Below are 21,692 nucleotides of genomic sequence, written 5' to 3' on the forward strand. Positions count from 1 at the left end.
GTTGGGGCCGAAAGCAGCAAATACCCCAGAGATTAGAAACAAAATGACTGTAGCTAGCTGTGGGGTGCAGGTAGAGAAGGCTTTGTTTCGGGCTTCCATAGATTTCATCCAGAGCACAGTAGAAAATATGTTAACATAGGAGGTGAATAGGACAACAAAACAGATTAAAAGGAAGCCAGAACTGACTGCAAGAGCCACTGTTTCAGAAAACTGCACAGACTGGGATGAAATGCTCAGTATTTGAGGAAAGTCACAGAAAAACTGGTGAATGACATTGGATTTTGTGAAGGGCAGCCAGAACATGGTGCCTGTATGGATTGCTGAATACACCAGCCCACTGGCCCACATGCCACCCGAGAGCTGTGTGCACAGCCGTGGGGTCATGATGAGCTGATAATGCAGAGGGTGACAAATGGCAACATAGCGGTCATAGGACATGACCACAAGGAGAAAAAACTCTGTGGCTGAAAATAAGATAAACAGGAAAACTTGAGCCAAACATTCTCCTAGAGATATCACTTTACTGTCCATCAGAGAATTTAAAACCGATTTGGGGACAGTTACTGAAATACAGCCAAAATCTAGCAAGGATAAGTTGGCTATGAAGAAGTACATTGGGAAGTGAAGGTGCATGTCTGTTATAATGACAGTAAGAGTTAGAAGATTTCCAGCCATGGATCCCAGATAAATCAGTAGGAAAAGCAGACCTTGCAAGACCTGGAGCTCCCGAGAGCTTGTGATGTCCATGAGGAGGAATTCTGTGATGGTGGTGAGGTTGCCCATGTCTGCTAACACACTCTTCTCTCTCTAGAATTACATGATAAAATGATAAAATTATGCAACCTACCAAAATGCATACTGTGTTTATTATCCTAAAACATTAAATCTTTGAAGAAATTTGCTCTAATTTAGAATAATATTTTCTAATGGCAAAAAAATTTTGAAGTAGAAAAGATTACTAAATTGTCAAATGAAGATTATGCATATTTACACACAAATTTTTATCAATTCAATTAGCTTTGTAATTTCATTCAAAACTGAAATAGAAACCACTAAATTCAAAATGAAATAACCATACCTGATCACAAAGCTTGATGCTTTATTTTTTTCCATTAATATTTCCATCCCTCATAAAATTCACTGATGTAAAGCCAAATCCCATATTTTCTTTAAATCCCTTGAATGGAAAACCTCTCCAAGAGTTTATTTCTTTGTTATGGTGTCATAGATTTTCAAAACCATTAGAAGTGATATACCTGATTTTCAGTCATGGCAATTCTATTTTGAAATATGTTGGTAAAACCTTAAGGGGTTTTGGTTGGAATCCTCAGGGAACATTCGTAATTGTAGTTTCCAGAAAAGATTAAGGGCCTTCAGTGGCTCTTTCCTCACATATATTCTGACCTATCCATTGAGATTAATTAGAGACATTCATGTGAATTTTTAGATATAACATTAGGACAGAGTTGTTGTAAAACACAAAAAGCAAAACTTTCCTAAAATATTCTAAATTGAAATTCATATGTCTTGATGGCAGGATTAAGCACTATTAGGAAAGATAGAATAAGTTTTAGAGTTTTAAAACTAAAATACTGAATAAATATATTGAAGCACACTTGTAAAAATGACTTATGAAAAGAAGATTGATGTACTCACTTCAGTTAAATGTACCATCATTATCTGAAACAACTTCAAGGTGTTTACTAATGTTAAATCACAAGCAATAAACTTGCAAGGTGACAGCAATAGAATGAAAGGAAGATATCGTCTATTATTGAACTACATAAAGCTCCTAATATAAAATCAAGACCACTCCCTGCCTGACTGATGCTTCTCAAAGGAAAATTAAAAAAAAAAGAAATAATAAATTGTCTCAAACTTGAGATGGTCACAAGGATTCCCAACAAGATTTGAGGAGAAAGTAGATGGTATCTGACTTTCAAAAAGATTAGCTAGCACCTGAAGTCATAATGGCTTGCCTCAAACAAGCAACCATCTAAGTGAAGCATCAACTAAATTCACAAGGAAAAAGCACATCAGCCTGAGTGATCCAAGTTTGGTAAATAATTAAATCCATACCTGAAGAAGGGAATTGTATCAGGTGGAATCATAAGTATATAGCTTGCAGAAGGGCAGAGAAGATAGTGGAAGCCCAAAATCCATTTGCAGGGTCATTACATAGATTAAGGTTACGGTGAATCCCCTCTGTCCAGGGTCAGAATTGCTCTGCTCTCACGAAGAGCTCATTGAAAAGAGGGCAATGAATGCACAAATGCGCTTTACACAATTGATGTATGTATGGATTGTGATAAGAACTGTATGAACACCTAATATAATGATTTAAATTTTTTTAAAAATGAAAGAAAAGTGGATTTTGGCAGGTATTTTTGTTGATAGGGGCCATTTGGTTGATTCAAACCCATAAACATTGTTTACAATGGAAAAACACACTTCCTTGATCTCTGCCATCCTCACAATTATTCCTATATTTGAGCCCATTGTTGCAGCCACTGGTCAATCCATCTCCTTGAGGACCTTCCTTTTTTCACTGCCACACCACTTCAGCGAGCACAATGTACTCTCCAGGGATTGATCTCTGCTGACAACCCATTTTAGAGTATGTAAGACAGGCTAACCATCCTTCTGTCCTTAAGGAGCACTATTGTAATACTCCTTTCAAGACTGATCTCTTTGCCCTTTTAGCAATTCACGATACTTTAAAAAATCATTTTATTGGGGGATCGTACAATTCTTATCACAATCCATACATACATCCATTGTGTCAAGAACATATGTATATTTGTTGCCATCATCATTCTCAAAACATTTGCCTTCTACTTGAGCCCTTAATATCTGCTGCTCATTTTTCCCCTCCCTCCCCACTCCCCCTTACCTCATGAACCCTTCATCATTCATAAATTATTATTTATTTTGTCATAAGTTACACTGTCCGACATCTCCCCCTGCCTTCTTCTCTGCTGTCCATCCCCCCGGGAGGAGGCTATACCTAGATTCTTGCAATCAGTTTCACCCCATATTCTCTCCACCCTATAGGCATTTCCATTCTCACCACTGGTCCTGAAGGAGTCATCTGTCCTGGATTCCCTATGTTTCCAGTTCCTATCTGTACCTATGTACATCTTCTGGTCTAGCCATATTTGTAAAGTAGAATTGGGACCATGATAGTGGAGTGGGGGTGGGGGGAGGTAGCATTTAAAAACTTGGGGAAAGTTATATGTTTCATCGTTGCTACCCTGCATCCTGACTGGCTCATCTCCTCCTCACAACCCTTCAGTTAGGGGTGCCCAGTAGTATTTTACAGCACTGCACTAGCACTTTTCCAGGACTACAATTCAAATGTATCATTTTTATTCAATGTCCAACTTTTGCATATCCATGGAGCACTTGAAAATGCCATGATTTGGATTAGGTACACCTTAACCCTCAAGGAAACATCCTTATTTTTCATTACTCTAAAAGAGATCTTATGCAAGAGATTTGGCGAATGCATTGCATCTTTTGATCACTTGACTACTGCTCCCATGAGTATTGATTGTGGATGTAAGCAAGACAAAATCCTTGACGACTTCAAATGCTTCTCTTGCATAATGATCCTGTTTGTCTTGTTGTGGGGATTTGGGTTTTCTTTATACTGAATTGTAATCTATACTTAGGACTGCAATTCCTGATCTTCATGGCAGATGTAGATAAGTTCAAATTTCACAACGTATCTATGAGCTTGCTTTTGACCCATTTTAAAGTTGTTGTAACTTTGAATATTTTCTACTGTCTTTTCAATTGAGATATTTTCAAGAAGTTTATAATTTTTGGTAGATTTTTGTCTTGTATCTTTTTCTTTATATGAAATACAAGGCTGCTAAATCTCTAGAGACACTAACTGCATTTATTGTTTGGGGGTAGAGCCAGGGAGGTTGGTGGAAGGCAGTCCTAATCACAATGAAAGAAGAAAATGTTCTAAAACGTATTAAGGAAATGATTGCACAACTCAGTATGATCAAACTATTGAAATGTATCATATGTGATTGATATGCCCATAAAACAATTATTAAAAAGCATTGATGGGGGTAAATAAAAAAGAATTGAATAGCAACAAGTAGGATCCAAAATCCTGAGATAATAATCTGATAAAAACTACCCATCTGTTCATAGATCCCAAAGACACCTGTGCAAACAAGAGGAGAGATGGTTTAAGAAGTTAAACACACGACTTCTAACAGTGGAGAGACAAGTGAGAGAACACAATGAATAAACGTAAAATCTAAAGTGAACTGTGAACACATGGCAAAAGTGAATACATTTTGTAAGACGTTTCTATGCTAAAAAGTACAATGAAGTATTAATTAATGTTGACACGTCTGTAGCCACAGAGCGTCAACTACCACCCAATGTGAATGAGCAATGGGATAACTAAGTGTGCTGTGTGGGACGTTCCAGCACAGCATCATCCATAGTCTTTAAAAAAATCTTCAGAATGTTCCTTTTCCCAGTGAAATCACTCTGCACAAACACAGCTTGAACCTTTTGTTTTTAAGGAGGAATGTTTATGCGGTTTCTAGTTACCTTGGAAAGATTTGTTAATCTCCTTTGCTTATTAATTTTGTTGATCCACTTTAACCTCTTTTTCCCACCAGGAGCGCTGGTCATGTAGTGGCTATGCATTGAGGGTCCCCAAACCTCCAGCAGCTCCTTAGAACAACGGTTGGTCTTTCTACTCTTGCAAACGGTCTTGGAAACCAACACGTGCTTCCTATGGGTCATCACTGGCTTGATGGCAGTCAGTTTGTCTTTTACTGGTTATGATTCCTGATTTTCCACAATGTCTTATATATAGTTTTTGTGACCTGCATTTGTTATACTGTGTCATGCTTAATGTAATTATAAGTAATAATAATATGTAATTAATAAATAAATGTGTAATAACTAATTAAGACAAACTGGTGTACATTCATACTCTCTATGTTACCTCCCTAAGTTCTAAAATTCATTTAATGGCTACAAGGAACTCTGACAAAATACATGATTAACAAGTTTTTTATGGATTTTTACACATTTAAATGCCAGATAGAAATGTGCAGGAAAGTTGTTTATCAGGACATGTTACAAAGTTCTTTCAGTATGCTAACAAATCCCCCAAGAAGCATACCAGTCCACAGTATCCTGAACTGAAAGGTGTTCTGCTCAAGTTCCCCGGGTCAGCAACCCAATTGCTGAATTAAGTGCACAGAAGCTCCCCATTTCAGGAAGCCATGACCTGAAGGCACTCAGCATTATTTCAGAGGTCCAGGAAGCCCAGCGTTTCCAATTCAATGTTGAGAGGCGCTCCACTCCACAAGCCAGCCTCCAGCACAGAAGCATTCACTTTTACTTGCTCCCTAGTTTGGGGAGCCCAGGACTCTGTTCTTTGCTCTGGATACTTGTTCTGTTACTGCTCCTCTGATGTGATAACTATTTCTGCATCCATGTAGGTCCTGGGAAATAATATAGGGTATACAGGACTTGCTCCACTGCTGGCTCTTGCTAGTAATCAGATTTCTCCTATTGCTTCTCCAAAAGCTCATTTTATACACAGCATGTTGTAATTTTAGGGATTCCTGTTCAAAATTAATCACAGGTGAATTCTATCAATATATTCCCAGGCCTCCCCCCTCATTCTTACTTAGTCCATGCAGGAAATGGTAATTTGGTCAGAGATAGACACGTTGCCTGGAAGAGGTTGTTGTCAACCTCCCTAATGTTGAAACCCTTTAATACAGTTTTTCATGTTGTAGTAATGCCCCCCACCATGAAATTATTTTCTTTGCTATTTCATAACAGTAATTTTGCTACTGTTATGAATTGGGTGACAATGTGAAAGAGTTGTTTGATCCCCAAAGGGGATGTCACCCACACACAGGTTAAGAACAGCTGGTCTAAAAGTATCGCATTAAATAATTTCTCTCGTGCACTAAATAAGCATAGTCTGTAAATAGACCCCGCTACTATTCTGTCAGTTTATCATAGTGTGGTAGCTTTGTGTTGCTGTAATGCTAGAAGCAATGTCACTGATGTTTTAAATGTAAGCACGGTTACCCAAAGTGAACAAGTTTCAGTGGAGCTTCCAGACTAAGAAGAGACAATGCAGATGAAAGTTGCTGCAAACATTTGCTAATTATCAGATTTTGGAATGTGGGAAGTATGAATGCAGGTAATTTGATCATCATCAAAGTGAAATGACACACATCGGAGATACTAGGCATTAATGAGCTGAAAAGGGCTGGTATTGGCCATCGAATCAGAAAATCATATGATATAGTATGAAGGAGATGGCACTATAAAGAGAAATGACGTAGCATTCATTGTCAAAAAGGACATTGCAAAATTAGTCTTGACGTACAATGCTGTCTGTGGTATATTTTCACCTTCAAGGATATGCTATCAATACAACTATTACTCAAATTATATACCAACCACAAAAGCTAGTGATGGACAAGTTGAAGAATTCTATAGACTTGAGTGTGAAATTGATGAAATATGCCATTAAGGTTCAATGCTAATGATTGGAAGTTGGAATGCCACAGGTGGAAAAGGAGAAAAAGAAGTAATAGTTGGAAAATTGAAACTTGATAGAAATGAAGGTGGAGATCGCATGATTGAATTTTGGGTGGTCAAAGATTTCTCCTTCGAAAACATCCTTTTCAACAACACAAACAGTAACTATACATATAGACCTCTCAGGATTAATTATAAGATGGAGAAGTCTAATAACAACAGTTAAACTAGGCCAGTAGTTAACTTTAGAAAAATTGTTCATATGGCAGTTCAGGTTGAAGTTTGAAGAAATTTAAGACAAGTCCATGAAAGCAAAAATTTAAACTTGAGTTTATCCCAGCTGAATTTTGAGAATATCTCAAGAAGAGACTGAATGAAAAAAACACTGATGAAAGAAGATCTGGGGAGCTACGGGAAAACAGCAAGAGCATCATCCATAAGAAAGGAAAAAGGCAAGAAGTTTGACTTGACAGACAATTATTATGTGCGAAGGAGAAAGATTTTTCCAACTGGAGGGCTTGAGTTTTTTCTTGGTGGTGGAATAATTTGGAAAAGGATATCAATAATGATTCATATAAAAAGTGTATAAGCCATGGCACTGACATGTAGATGTACACTAGTGCATTTGTAGAGTTTTCCTGAGTAATTTTTGCCTGGATTAGAAAATAATAACTACATGAATAACAATGAGTACAAAGAAGAAGAAAATTTCTAGAATTGGGTGTGGTAGTAATTGTACAATTCTTGACATAATTGAAATACTGAATTTATGACATGTGGCTGAAATGCTAACTAAAATTTTTTAAAATCCTAAAATCATTAAAAAAGATAAGAACCAAAAGATCGAAGCGGATGTCAGAGGAGACTCTGCTTAATCATAGATGATCCCCGACAAATAGAAGAAATGAAGAAGTCTTAGAGCTGGACAGAAAATGTCAAAGTGCATTTGAGAAGACAAAGTAAAACATTATGATGAAATTTGCAAAGCCTTAGAATTGAAAACAGAAGGGAAGAACACATATAGCATATCTTTCACTGAAAGAAATCAAGAAAAAATAAAGCTTTGTTTTGCAGCTTTGAAAGATATGAAAGGCAAAATTTTGAGTTATACATGAAGCATCAAAAGAAGAGGGAAGGATACTCACTGTCACTGTACCAAAAAGGAACTTGTAAGCATTCCACAATTTGTTGCTCAGCATATGAGCAAGAAACAATGGTATTAAGGGAACAGTTTAAGCAGAACTGAAAGCATTAACTAAAAACAAGTCTCCAGGAATTTATAAAAATACGAATGAACTGTTTCAATAAACTGATGATGCACTGAAAGGACATATTCACCTTCACTAGGATATTTGGAAGACAACTACTTTTCCAACTTACTGGAAGAGATCCATATTTGTACCTATTCCAAAGAAGGTGACCCAGTAGAATGCTCAATATATACAACAACATCATTGATCTTACTTGCAAGTTAAACTCTCCTTAGTATCACCCAAATTAAGTTGCAGCAATACATTGACAGGGAACTTCTAGAGAATGAGGCCAGATCTAGAAGATGTGGAGAAATGATAGGGTTACTGATGTTAAATGGATCTCTGTTAAATCAGCGAAGAACAAAGGTAACTTTATATGTTTTTGATTGATTATGCCAAGGCAGTTGACTGTGTTTATTCTATAAAATATGGATAGCGTTGAGAGTAGGGAAAATTTTTCCTATTTCCCTCAAGGGTAGTTAATTTTATTAAACTTAAAGTGGGTGAAAGTAGTTGAAAGTTTGCATGTTAAGGGACTTGGCACAGTGAGTGAGAAGGAGATTACTTGTTGCAACAAGAAGATTCTCAATGAAGTCAGAATGTGATAATGTTTGTTAGTAATGAACCATGAGAACAGCTTAAGCCTGAAGTTGTGCACTAATTTAGGCCCCGCATTTCAACTTTGTGAACTTTCTCCTTTGTATCCTCCTTGGACATGCTAATAAAATAGGCCAGTGGAGCAGCTCAGAAGGGCTTCTCTTCCTTGAGTACCTCTGCCTTTACCTCATAACTCAATATCCTGATTACACAACACTTCATTGTACACATGTTGAACTTGTACAGTGATCAAGAGGCAATTGTGTGAAAAGAACAAGGAGACAGTGCACCGTTTAAAATCCGGAAACATATGCCTCATAGTTGTATCCTTTCACCTACTTATTGACTCTGTGAGATAATTTATTGTGCCAACCTGGCTGATAAACACATATGCGATTAATTGAAGGGCGGAGAGATAAATGGCTAGGTGAGCCTCGCCTTTCTTGTCTCTAGCTCTTTGATCATCGGACTAGTGTGTGACTGCTTTGCATGTTCTGTGACTAAATTTGAAAGCTACACTATCTGTGGGACACCTAATCTGTGGACTATTGGAAGTCCCTTTAAGACCTGCCTTTCCACACAATTGGAATTTACATCTCTTGAGCTGAGGACTGACTGCTGGTGACCTGGCTGAATATTGCTGCCTGTGCCGGGATAGCCTGAATCTCTCTACAGAGGACTACCTGGCTGCCCTCAAGACTTGAAGAACTTCCAGTGTCTCACAACACTTTCATGGGAGTAAGCTGCACTGAGCCATTTATATCGCTTTATAATTTAACTGGACATTTATTGTATTAAGCATCTATCTATCTGTATATAATTTAACTGTTCATTTCTTGTGTTATCTATCTTTATAAATATATATATTTAATATATATGAATATAAATATATATTATATATAATTATTAGCAATCTGGTTTTGTCTCTCTAGAGAACCCTGTCTAACACACTGTGTGCTGAACAAATTATCATAGAACCTGGATTATATAAAAAAGAATGTAGCATCAGGATTGAAGGAAGTCTTATTAACAACCTCCATTATAAAGATGTCATAAGCTTGCTTTCTGAATGTGAAAGTTATAGCCCTTGCTGATGAAGGTCAGATACACTCTTCAGTATGAATTACAACTCAAGGTAAAGGATAACTCTTTTTTTTTTCACAAATAAATCTTTAACTAGTTGGGTTTTGGAAATATTTTAATACTGTCGCAGCATTTACTATTAACACAACTAATTCATTTACTTAAGGAAAATTTGATTATAAATATTTGATTATAATGTGTTTCAATATAAGATCAACAATTTTCCTTTGTATTAAGTGTTGAATTAGCATAGTTTCAAATTTATAAGTTTTGGGCTCAAATACATGAATGTAAACTTCCTTAAGTGTTTAATTAAAGCATTTTCATTTTTAACTAAGAAAATTTCTTGTTAAGAACTCAAAATATCTGTTGAGTATTCTGCCTAGAATAATGTTAAGATCTCTGTTTCAAAGGCTGAAGATGATGGGGTTTCTGAACGGTGACACCGTACTATAAAACATGGGAATAAGAAGATTTTTGAGAGATGTCTTATTTGAGAGTGGACCTAATGTTGCAGTTACCGCAGAAATTACAAATAGAATGTGTAATGCTAATTGTGGGGCACATGTGGATAAGGCATAGTTATGGGCTTCCACTGAATGCATCCTAAGCACAGTTGAAAATATATTAGCATATGATGTAAACACAATGACCATACATACCAAAAGTCTATTTGAACTTATAGCAATGAGAACATACTTGGAAAACTGCATATCTGAGGAGGAAACTCTCAAAATGTGAGGAATATAACAGAAATATTGATGGATCACATTGGACTCTGTACAAGGAAGCCTGAATATACTACTGGTGTGGATGGCAGAATAGATCAGCCCACTGGCCAGTGTGCACACATTTGTGGGGAAACAGTGAGTCAAATGGTACAAATGGCAACCTAATGGTCATAAGACATCAGTACAAGTAAAGACAACTCTGTGATTCCAAACAGGAGCAATAGCAAAATCTGAGCAATGGAGAGAAATAGTTTTCCTGCCTGTTAAGGAATTCATAATAGATTTGGGAGCAGTAACTGAGATGTAGCAAATGTCTTCAAGGGATAAATTTGTTATAAAGAAGTACATTGAAAATTGAAGCTGTGGATCAATGGCAATGCCAGTTACAGTGAGAAAATTTTCAGTCAGTGATCCCAGATAAATCACTAAGAACATAAGACCCTGCAAGACTTGGAGTTCCCTAGAACTGGAGATGTCCAGAGGATGAAATCTGTGATGATGGTGAACATGCTCATTTCTGGGAAGATGCTACAGTCTCCTTAAGAGTTTTAAGGCAAAGCAAAGATGCTGTTAGTAGTCAAGTAGAGAGAGAACCAAAATTTCATATACATAAGGTTAAAGTTAGTGGAACTGGTCATAGGATCACATAGTTTCCTCTCACTATTTGAAGCAGTGTGTATGTATAGGAGTTACACGTAGTGGTTATGAATTGGGATGTGAAAAGAAAGGTCAACAGTTCAAAGCTGCCAGCCACTCCACAGGAGAAAGATGGGGCTTTCTACTCCCGTAAACAGTTACAGTCTCAGAAACCCACAGGGCAGTTCTACATGTTCTAGTCTGTGGGCTTGCTATCAGTTGACATCAATTCGATGGTAATGAGTTTGGCTTTCTGTCTGAAAGTAGGGGCATACCTAAGAAACTTTAATAACCATACTTGTCTTAGAGCAAGAAATTAATTAACCCTAATTTTTTGCTGTTAACATATTTATTAAATATATAAATATATGACAAATTTTAAGAAGCAGGAAAGTACATGTTCAAGGACCAATGGTACATATATCACAAATGAATAAGCTACCAATTGATTCTTTTATTTGGATAATTAGAGGAGTAAGTTTTGTACAACATAACTCTTAAAAACATAATTTATGTGAACAAATTGTATTTTCATAAGTCATTCAGACAATATTATACAATGAACATTCATTTATATGAGAATTTTGAGTCTTCCAAGACCGATGAAATATTTTATCACTTCATATTGAATAACACAAAAGGCATAAAATAAAATTACCCCCTTTCACAGATGCACGCTGAAAGTACTGCAGCCTCTGGCCAAGATGTTCAGATCAGTTTCTGTGGACGGAGCCTGGCATGGCCATTTTGATAGGCCATGAGAAAAACACACAGCAAAACCAGGATACTAGAACAAGATGACATGTTGGGCTTCCCAGCCCTCAGAACAAGGCAACCAAGTGGGTTTACCGACCAAAGAGTAAGGGAGCTGAGCACATTTGAACACGATGGTCCTAGATAGAGTACTTGGGGAGCTAAGTCTGCCAACCCAGAGAGTTGACTTCTTTGGGGCAGGAGATTCCTGACAGAGTGATGTGCCTTCATGAACTTGTCAGCAAGGTTAACTGTAACAACCAAGAACGGCAGTACCTGGTGGCAGAAGATAGCACAGTAAAATACTGACTGGAACCCAGTGTCAGAGTATCCTGAGTCGTTTCTGTTACTCCATGATGAATCTATACTTGAACCTGAACTGTATCTGTAACTTTGCAAATAAAACTCATTCATTGTGAAAAAAATAAATAAATAAAATAAAAATTAAAAAAAGACCACCGTTGCCGGCTATAAAGAACAGCCGGCGGACCCCTAATCCCAGGCTCGGAGACTTGCAGCCTAGCAACCAGCTATGCTAAGGCGCTTGGGGCAGGCAGCAGGAGCCCACAGCGCCCCTCTTCTCCTCCCCTCACCATCACTCCTCGGGTCGGCAGCGCCCTCTGCAGCCTGGACCCTCTGCCTCAGAAGAGCAGCCCTCTAGGTTCTGAGAAGATGGCAAGAGGGGAGCCGCCACCTCCTCCTGCTGCTGCTGCTGGGCTAACTGGTGGTAGCCCCGGGCTATCATAAGGCCTATGGATTTTCTTCCACAAAAGACAATCAAGTAGTGACAGCAATAGAATACGAAGAGGTAATTTTAGCCTGCAAATACCCAAAGAAGACACTTTCGTGCCGGTTAGAATGGAGGAAACTTGGGCGGAGTGTCTCCTTTGTCTATTATCAGCAGGCTCTTCAAGGTGATTTCAAAGACCGAGCTGAAATGATAGATTTTAGTATATGGATCAAAAATTTTACAAGAAATGATGCCGGGAGATACCGTTGTGAAATCAGCGCGCCAACAGAGCACGGCAGACCCTGGAAGAAGATACTGTGACTCTGGAAGTCTCAGTGGCCCCAGCCGATCCATCATGTGAAGTACCCAATTCTGCTCTGAGTGGGACAGTGGTAGAACTACGGTGTCAAGACAAAGAAGGGAATCCAGCTCCTGAATATACCTGGTTTAAGGATGGTGTCCTCTTGCCAGAGAAACTAAAACATAGCCCCAAAGCACGATCAGCTCATACACAATGAATACAAAGTCTGGAACTCTGAAATTTAACACTGTTTCAAAACTGGACAGCGGAGAATATTCCTGTGAGGCCCGTAATTCCATTGGATATCGCAGGTGTCCTGGGAAACGAATGCAAGTAGATGATCTCAACTTAAGTGGCGTCATAGCAGCTGTAGTCGTCGTGGCCTTAGTGATTGCTCTTTGTAGCCTTGGTGTGCGCTATGCTCAGAGAAAAGGCTACTTTTCAAAAGAACCTGCCTTTCAGAAGAGTAGTTCATCTAAAGTCACCGAAATAAGTGAAAATGATTTCAAGCACACGAAGTCATTTATAATTTAAAAGAATTGCATCTCTCAGATACCACAAAACTACAATGGCTACATGAGTTATTAAAAGATTATAAAACTTTGCTTTGTCTTACATTTACATAGAGGTACACGAGGAAATAAAAATGGTATCTTATGATTTCAATGAAAAAAAAATAGGCGGTGTGCATGTGGCCTCAGAGAAGGCTTGCTGGAAAGCAAATACTCAATGAAAGCTGTGTTTTCTAAGTTTATATGTAAAACTGAAATCCTGGAAGACAGAGGAGGAAATGGCAACTAGTTAAGTCTAATCTGTCCAGAGCTCCTGCTGCCAGACCAGAAAATTGGGAGGTAAGTGAATTGGCAGGTGGAGTCCTGAAATTAGAATTAGGGTACTAGGAGTCTCCTGAAGAACATTTTTTTGTGATTTCTACTCATTAAGTGAACCAAGAATGCTATAGATTACTCGTGTATCGATGGAAATTCAGGTTGTTTCTAAATCTTTGAGATTGTGAACTGCGCTCACAGAAACATTGTGGTACAGATGACAGGTCATGTTTTATTTCTTACCTTTTCTACCTTATGACCCAACTAGATCTGCACTGGACATATACCAGAAGAGGTAGATAAGAACAAACTGAGACACCTAGGAATATATTTAACAAAAAATATAATAAAGATCTATACAAGGAAAACTGTAAACCCTACTATAGGAAACCAAAAATGACCACCACAAATGGAAGAACATCCCCTGTTCGTGGTTGGAAGGCTCAACATAGTAAAGATGACAGTCATACCTACAGCACTTTACAAATTCAATGCTATAACAATTCAAATACCATCAACCTTCTGAAAGAATTGGAAAAACGGGCCACCAATTTCACATGAAGAGGGAAGAAACCCAGGTTTGGCAAAGAACTCCTCAAGAAGAAGGACAAAGCTTGAGGACTTGCTTAATCCATTTTTAATGTCTATTACACAGCTACAGTAGTCAAAACAGCATGGTACTGGCACAACGACAGACACTCAGACCAGTGGAAAAGAATAGAATGCCAAAGAATAAAGCCATAGGCATATAGACAACTGATCTTCGACAAGGCTACCAAAACCATCAAGTGGGGAGTAGATGCAATTTTTAATGAGTGGTGTTGGAAACAATGGATATCCACATGTAAAAAGATGAAAAAAGATGTTTACCTGACCCCATGCACAAGGATAAACTCAAGGTGGATCACAGACCTAGAAGTCAAACCACAAACCATCAGGACCATCAAGGAGGGAATTGGAACAAACCTGAGAACACTGGCCCACGGAACTCATAGGTTCCCTGCAATAGGGAAGGGTACACACACAGGTAAACTGGAAATTTACAAATGGGATTTAATAAGAATAAAGCACCTGGGCACCTAGAAAGACTTCACCAAGAGGGTGACAAGACAACCCACAGACTGGGAGAAGATTCTTAGTAGTGACACGTGGGACAAAGGGCTTATTACTAAAATCTACAACACCATCATGACCTACAAAAAGAGGAAAACAATTAACTCCCTAAGGAAGTGGGCAAAGAACTGAAAAGAACTTTCACAAGGGAGGAAACTCATGTGGTCAATAAGCATATGAGAAAGTGTTCTAGGTCATTAGCCATAAGAGACATGGAAATTAAAACAACCATGAGATACCCCCTAATGCCCCTGAGGCTAGCCCAAGTCAGCAAATCAGAGAGCAACAAGCGTTGCAGGGGCTGTGGTGAAGGAGGAACCCTCCTCCACTGCTAGTGGTCGTGTAGATTTGTATAGCCTCTGTGTAAAGCAATCTGGCGATACATAAAGAAAATGGAAATTGAAGTACCTTATGACTCAGCCATCCCCCTACTGGGCATATACCCGGTGGAAGCAGCAAATAAAACACGACCAGTCATAGGCGTTCCCATGTTTATTGCGGCCAATTCACAATTGCAAAGACTTGGAAACAGCCTAAGTTTCCATCGATAGCTGAGTGGATTAGTAAACTCTAGCACATACACATAGAACTGGAACATGTATATGAACCCCACCATGACACACCAAACCAGGAGGGCAATGCAACATGTGAAGGAATCCACAAAGAGACTGGAACATATGCTGGCCCCAACCACAATTAGACCGAACCCCACCATTGAAGGGAGTTCCACAGAAAATGAAAATAGATCATCTGGTATGGGAAAGGAACAGACCTACCACACCACACTCAGAAGAAAGCTGGAGCAAAGGAAGGAGAAACAACTGAGCTGAGCATCCTGGGCCCCCCAAGGTCAGAAGACGATAGCGCGGTTTGAAGGGCCCAGTGTACAGAAAGGACGGCCTCACGGCAAGATGTGACATCCTGAACTGAACCATGAACCTACATGAGGCAGCACTGGAGGCACACTGAGGCAAACACTGGGGGCATGCAATGGAGCAGCGGGGGAAGCATAGCAAGGAGTTCTCGAGGGAGTATAAAGGATGGATTTTGAGGGCAGGACGTGGCACCCCATGAGACTCATTCTAAAAACACGCCTAAAGGTCAACAAACAGACCTTGAACTATTAACAGGCTTTTTGGGGTTTTCTTCATGTCTTTTAATCTTGTTTTTTCTCTTCTTTTAAATTTTATATGTCACTGGTGTTTTTGTTTCTTAGCTTGTCGGTGTTGCTTCCATTGACCCCATATTCTTATGTGTCACTTTGGTGCTGTCAAAGCCATCTGACTTTTCATGCACATATTACTATATTTGCAGGTCCACCTCGATAAGACAGGCTGGACAACCAATGTGAGAAGACAATAATGAGACGAAAGGTCCCAAAGGGACATCAGATTAAGGGAGGTAGGGGAAGGGGGGAAGGTGTTGGCCAACCCAGGGACAAAGGAACAACGAGTGGTTCAAAACCAGTGGAGGGAGGTGATGGGAGGACTGGTATGGAGTGACCAAGGAGGTAATGGAGAGGAATTGCTGAAACCAGAATGAAAACTGAACATGGTAGTGTGGCAGGAGGAAAGTGTAAGGAAATAGAGGAAAGCAGTAGGAGGCTGAGAGCATATATAGAAGCCTAAATACTGACAAGCACATATGTAAATATATTTATGATTATGGGGGAAACAGACCTATGTGCATATCTTCATAGGTTTAGTAGTAGGGTTGCAGGTGGACATTGGGTCTCCTCACACGCAGTCCCTCAATACAAGAGCACCTTGTATTCAAGGTATCATTCCATGATACCCACATTCCCGACATGATCGCTGAAGACAGACGTGTGCATAAGCAAACGTGGTGAAGAAAGCTGATGTGTCCTGGCTATCAAATATATAGCATCTGAGGTCTTAAAGGCTTGAATGCAAACAAGCGACCATCTAGCTCAGAAGTAACAAAGCCCACAGAGAAGAAGCACACAAGCCTAAGTGAACACAGGTGTTGAACAGACTTGGAAGACTCAACACAGTAAAATGTCAAACGTAACCCATGTACTTTACACGTTTAATGATATTGTGATTCAAATACCAACAATCTTCTTCAAATAATTGGAAAAACTGACCACCTATGTCATATGGTGTGGGAAGAAAGCCAGAAATAGCAGAGAACTACTCAAGAAGAAGGACAAAGTCAGAGGACATGCTATACCTGATTTTAACACCGACTACATAAACACAAAGCTCAAAAGAGTGTGTTACTGCTGTAATAACTGATACTCAGACCTGTGGGAAAGAACAGAAAGCCCAGATGTGAAACCATTGGCATATAGACAACTGATCTTTGATAAGAGCCCCAAAGGCATCCAGTCAGAGTAGGATGTCCTCTTTCACATGTGGTGCTGGAAACAATGGATATCCACATGTAGAAAAATAAGACAAGATGTTTAACAAACCCCGTGAATGAGAACAAACTCAAGGTGCATTTCAGACCTAGAAGTAAAACCCTAAACCATGAGGACTATGAATGAACCAATTGAGATTAGTCTATGATCATTGGCCCAAGGAAATACATAATCTCACCATAACAGGGAAAGGTATACACACAAGTGAACTGGAAATCGACAAATGGGATTTAATGAGAATAAAACACCTATATCAGGTGAAACATTTCACCTAGAAGATAAGAAGGCTACCTACGGACTGGGAGAAGATTTTTAACAAACTCACATCAGACAAAGGGCTTATACTGAAATGTGCAATATCTTCCTGTCGTGCAAAAAAAAAAAAAAGGAAAACAATTAACTCCCTTAGGAAGTGGGAAAAAGAATTGAAAAGAAGACTCATAAGGGAGGAGAACTGGATGGCCTGTAAACACACGCGAAAGTGCTCCCTATCATTCATCACAAGAGAAATGCAAATTAAACAACCATGAGATACCATCTACCATCCTAGAGGTTAGCCCAAATGAGAAAATCAAAGTGCACCAAATGTTGGAGGTGATATGGTGAAAAAGGAGATCTCTACTGCTGGTGGTCCCATAGATATGTACAGCCAGTGTGGAAGGCAACCCAGCGATATTGAAAGAAAATGGAAATTGATCTACCTTATGACCCAGTATATACTAGAAGAGGTAAGAAATCAAGCATGGCCAATCTTCTGTACCCCAGTGTTTTTTGGGATGCAATTCACAATCTGAATGAGTTGGAAACCACTTTAATTTCCATTGATAGGCCAGTGGATTGCTATACTCTGGCACACACACACACAACGGAGTACTCTGCAACATTAAAAATCACAGGTTATTCATATGAAACATGTCATTTCATGGGCACATTTGGAGGATATTATGCTAAGTGAGTTCATTCATTCACCAGAGGACAAATATAACATGAGTCCTCTGAGGTAAGTATCATCAGCACACGAGTTATAGAAGAAAAGACACTTATCTCACAACATACTAGTAGTGGCACATGTAAGTGGGTGGTGGTCAGACAAAACCCAAGGAGGTACATGTGAATCCAACAAAAAGAAGGCGATGATATAGAGGAAGGAGGGAGAAAATGATCATGACAAAACAAATGAAGGCATGGGGGTAAAAGGACACTAACCCACCCAGGGGGAGTGTATTGGTTGTGTCACCAAAGAATTATGAGTGTAAACACAGTCCCCAGCATGACACACCAAAAAAGGAGGCCAATGTAACCACATGGAGAATTGCAAGAAAAATTCCGGGAATGGCCCCAATCAGAGTCAATCTGACCCCTAACCTAGAAGTATTTGCCACAGAGAACAACACTAAACCTTCAGGTCAGAGAAAGGAAATGACTTACTATGCCCACATGCAAGCCAACCAAGAACGGAAAAGAAAAGGCACAATTTGCCTAGGCTCCATAGTGGCCACCAAACCCAGAGGATTTTGTCCTTCCACAGAGCTGCTAAGGAACAGAGGAGATTACTGTAGGACCACCAACAACTCAAGACATATTGTCCCCTAAATGGAGCACAGTGTGACAGAGGGTAATAATGGGGACACACAGTGGGGAGATAATGTGTCCTGAATCCCCCATGGCAGGGCAAACCAAGAAGGGAGAATAACATATCAGTAATTGGAGCAAATCCAAACCACAAATCCCCTACAGAGCTCCAAAATAGACTTCAGGCTAGAAGACCCCGGAACTCCCCTAGGACCACGGGAAGAGATTCATAAAGGCAACAGGACAGACCTTGAGCTTTGTATGTTTCTTTTTTTTTTCTTCGTTCCTTTTCTTTTTCAACCTTTTGCTTTCTTATTGTGTGGACTAGGACATTGCTGGTTTGCCTACTTATATCAGACAGACATGGGAAGCAAGCTCAGAGAGAAAGCAATGTGGTCCATGGTCCAGGAGTATCTTGGCAGGAGATGGTAGTGGGAAAAATGTTGTGGTGAACAAACAACACCATAGACATCTAAGAGGTTGTAGAGATCCTGTAGATATTAGAGCAACACCAATTTAGGTGAGAAGGAGTACTAAGAGGTGGAAGAAGGGGGAACATGATGGTGGGGCAGGCCGAGGCAAAAGGAAACAGGATACCTCTAGGAAACAAATTTAGAGGTAGCGTTATTAAGAGGAGTGTGTACTTATGTAAGTACATTAATCCATAAAAATGGAGGCATTGGCCTATAACTCCCTAATCACATCAACACTTTGTTCTAACAAAACGGCACTTTGTGATGCTCAAACCACCCCCCCCCCCAATGCCTGACATGATCGCTAAAGACAAAATGGGTACATAAGCACCTGTGGTGAAGTCAGAAAACTGTGCCAGGCGTTTAAAAGATATAGCTTCTGGGGTCTTAAAGACTTGAAGTTAAACAGGCCAGTCTCCAACAGAGAAGCAACAAGCCCACATTGAAGAAGCACAGTTCCCCGTGCGATCATGAAGTGTCAATGAGACTGGGTTATAGGCATCAGAAGATTCATAGCAAACAGCAAACAAACAAAAGCACATGGGTAGGAATGAGGAGGGTTCAGCAGACCTTTAAGCTCATCTGTAGACAAGGGACCATCCCCCTACAGAGAGGAAGCAGGGAAGAGATGAGTCAATTAGGGTGCAGTAGAGCACTGATGGATCATGCAATATACCACTGGTTCCATAAGACTTCCTCTTCCCCCAATATCATGACCCTCATACTGCTTCCCACTCTGCACTGCATCTGCTAATGTACATATGTATGGGCAAGAGATAAAGCTGAGGACACACAGAATCCTGGATTAATTAATAAAAGGGTATAGCAGTAATAAAAGATTTGGGGGAAGGTGTGGACGAAGTGAGAACCAGTCATAATGAATGGCACATAACCATCACCCCCACCCCAGAGGGAAGAAAAACAGAAACCATAGGGGAAAAGAGACAATGGTCTGTGTGAGATATGAAATAATAACAAACCATTATCTATCACGGGGCCACGAGTGTGGAGGGAGGGACGGAAAAAAAGAGGAGCTGATCCAAAAGGCTCAGTAGAATATAAATGTCTAGAAAAGAACGATGACAATATATGTACTGATACGTCTGATATAATTGATGTATGGATTGTAACAAGAGTTGTAAGAACCCCCAATAAAATGATAGGAGATATAAAGATAAATTAATATAAAATTTTTAAAAAGAAAGAAATATGGCCAGAGTGTTGTCTAGAGGCATGGATTGGAAGACTTCATCTTACAATCATTAGACATGCAGTCATGACAGTTCAGGTTCTGATGAGGCATGTGCTTGGTAAAGTAGAGGAATAGGGAAAAAGGAGGAAGGCCCTCACAGAGATGTATTGACAATGGCTTCAAGGATAGGGACAGCTGTGATGGTGGTGCAGGACCAGGAGATGTTTCCTTCATGTGTGCCTCAGGCCACTAAGGGTTGAAAATGAATGGATGGCAAATGAACACAATAGGTTGTTCAAGGAATTCTGCTGGCCTAGTTGGTTTTATCATGGACCACTAAGCACAGGTCAGGAGTTTGTAACCACCAGTCTCTGCAGGAGAGAGAGAGAAGCCTTTTGAATCCTTTAAAATGTTACATTCTTGGAAACCCAAACAGAAATTTTATCCTTTCATAAAGGAACACACTGCGTCATTCCTGAGTTGATATTAATAAAATATTGTTCAGACTCATCTGCACACTTACGCTATTGTAAAATGTTCTGCTTCCATTTACTATGAGTTATTATTTGTATCTCTACTCTGTTTTTTTTTTAAGCCTACATAGGTGTTGGTGTTCCTTTTAGGTGCCATCCAGTTGGTTCTGCTCCACATTGTAGCCAGAACAAAGCATCACCAATTCCTGCACCATTCTCCCCTTTGTCATCCTGTGTGAACAAGTTGTTGAGGCCATTTTGTCAAACTGATCATTATGATCAACACAGACACATTTTAAGTTGCCAAGGATTTTGTCTAGCTTGGATCCACAATCAGTGCTTATGAGGGCAACTGTCAAGAGATCAAAATGTGCTTTGCATTAGGCAAAGCTATTGCATAAGGTCTCTTTAAAGTATTGAAAAGCAAGGATGTTACTTTGAGGGTTATAGTGCACCTGACCCAAATCAAAATATTTCCAACAGCCAAATGGATATGTGAAATTTGGACATCGAATAAGATGATCATAAAAGACACATTTGAATTGTGATGCTGGCAAAGAACAGTGAAAGGATCATGGACGGCTGAAAGGCCAAACAGATCTGTCTCTGGAGGGATGCCTCCTAGAGAAAAGGATGGTGAGACTTTGTCTTACTTACTTTGAAGATGGTGTCAGAAAACATCAATCCCTGGTGAATACGGCGTGTTTCGTAAAGTGATGTGGAACCCACCCCCCAGACCTCCCAAAAAGGAAGGCTATCAAGGAGATGGATTTTCTCAGTGGCTGCAACAATGAACTTAAGTGTAGGAATAATCGTGAGAATGGCAATGATCAAGGCAGTGCTTCATTCTGTTGTGCACAATGTGACTATCGGTCTAAATCAAACACATGGACCCGAACAACAGCAATACTTCCTGCCCAAATCCACGTTCCAGTGTGCTCTTCATGATAGCAAGGCTATTCCACTCCCTGGTCAGAAGGGATTCACTGTAAGCTTAATCTATGTAATAATCCTGTAAATGAA

General features: G+C 39.5%; 1 pseudogene; it reads left to right on the plus strand.

The window, feature by feature from the left end:
• Positions 1-11,821: 11,821 nt before the first annotated feature.
• Positions 11,822-13,296, plus strand: LOC142440439 (junctional adhesion molecule B pseudogene; annotated as a pseudogene).
• The last annotated feature ends 8,396 nt before the right edge of the window (positions 13,297-21,692 follow it).

Source organism: Tenrec ecaudatus, chromosome 2, assembly GCF_050624435.1.
Source record: "Tenrec ecaudatus isolate mTenEca1 chromosome 2, mTenEca1.hap1, whole genome shotgun sequence".
Taxonomy (NCBI): domain Eukaryota; kingdom Metazoa; phylum Chordata; class Mammalia; order Afrosoricida; family Tenrecidae; genus Tenrec; species Tenrec ecaudatus.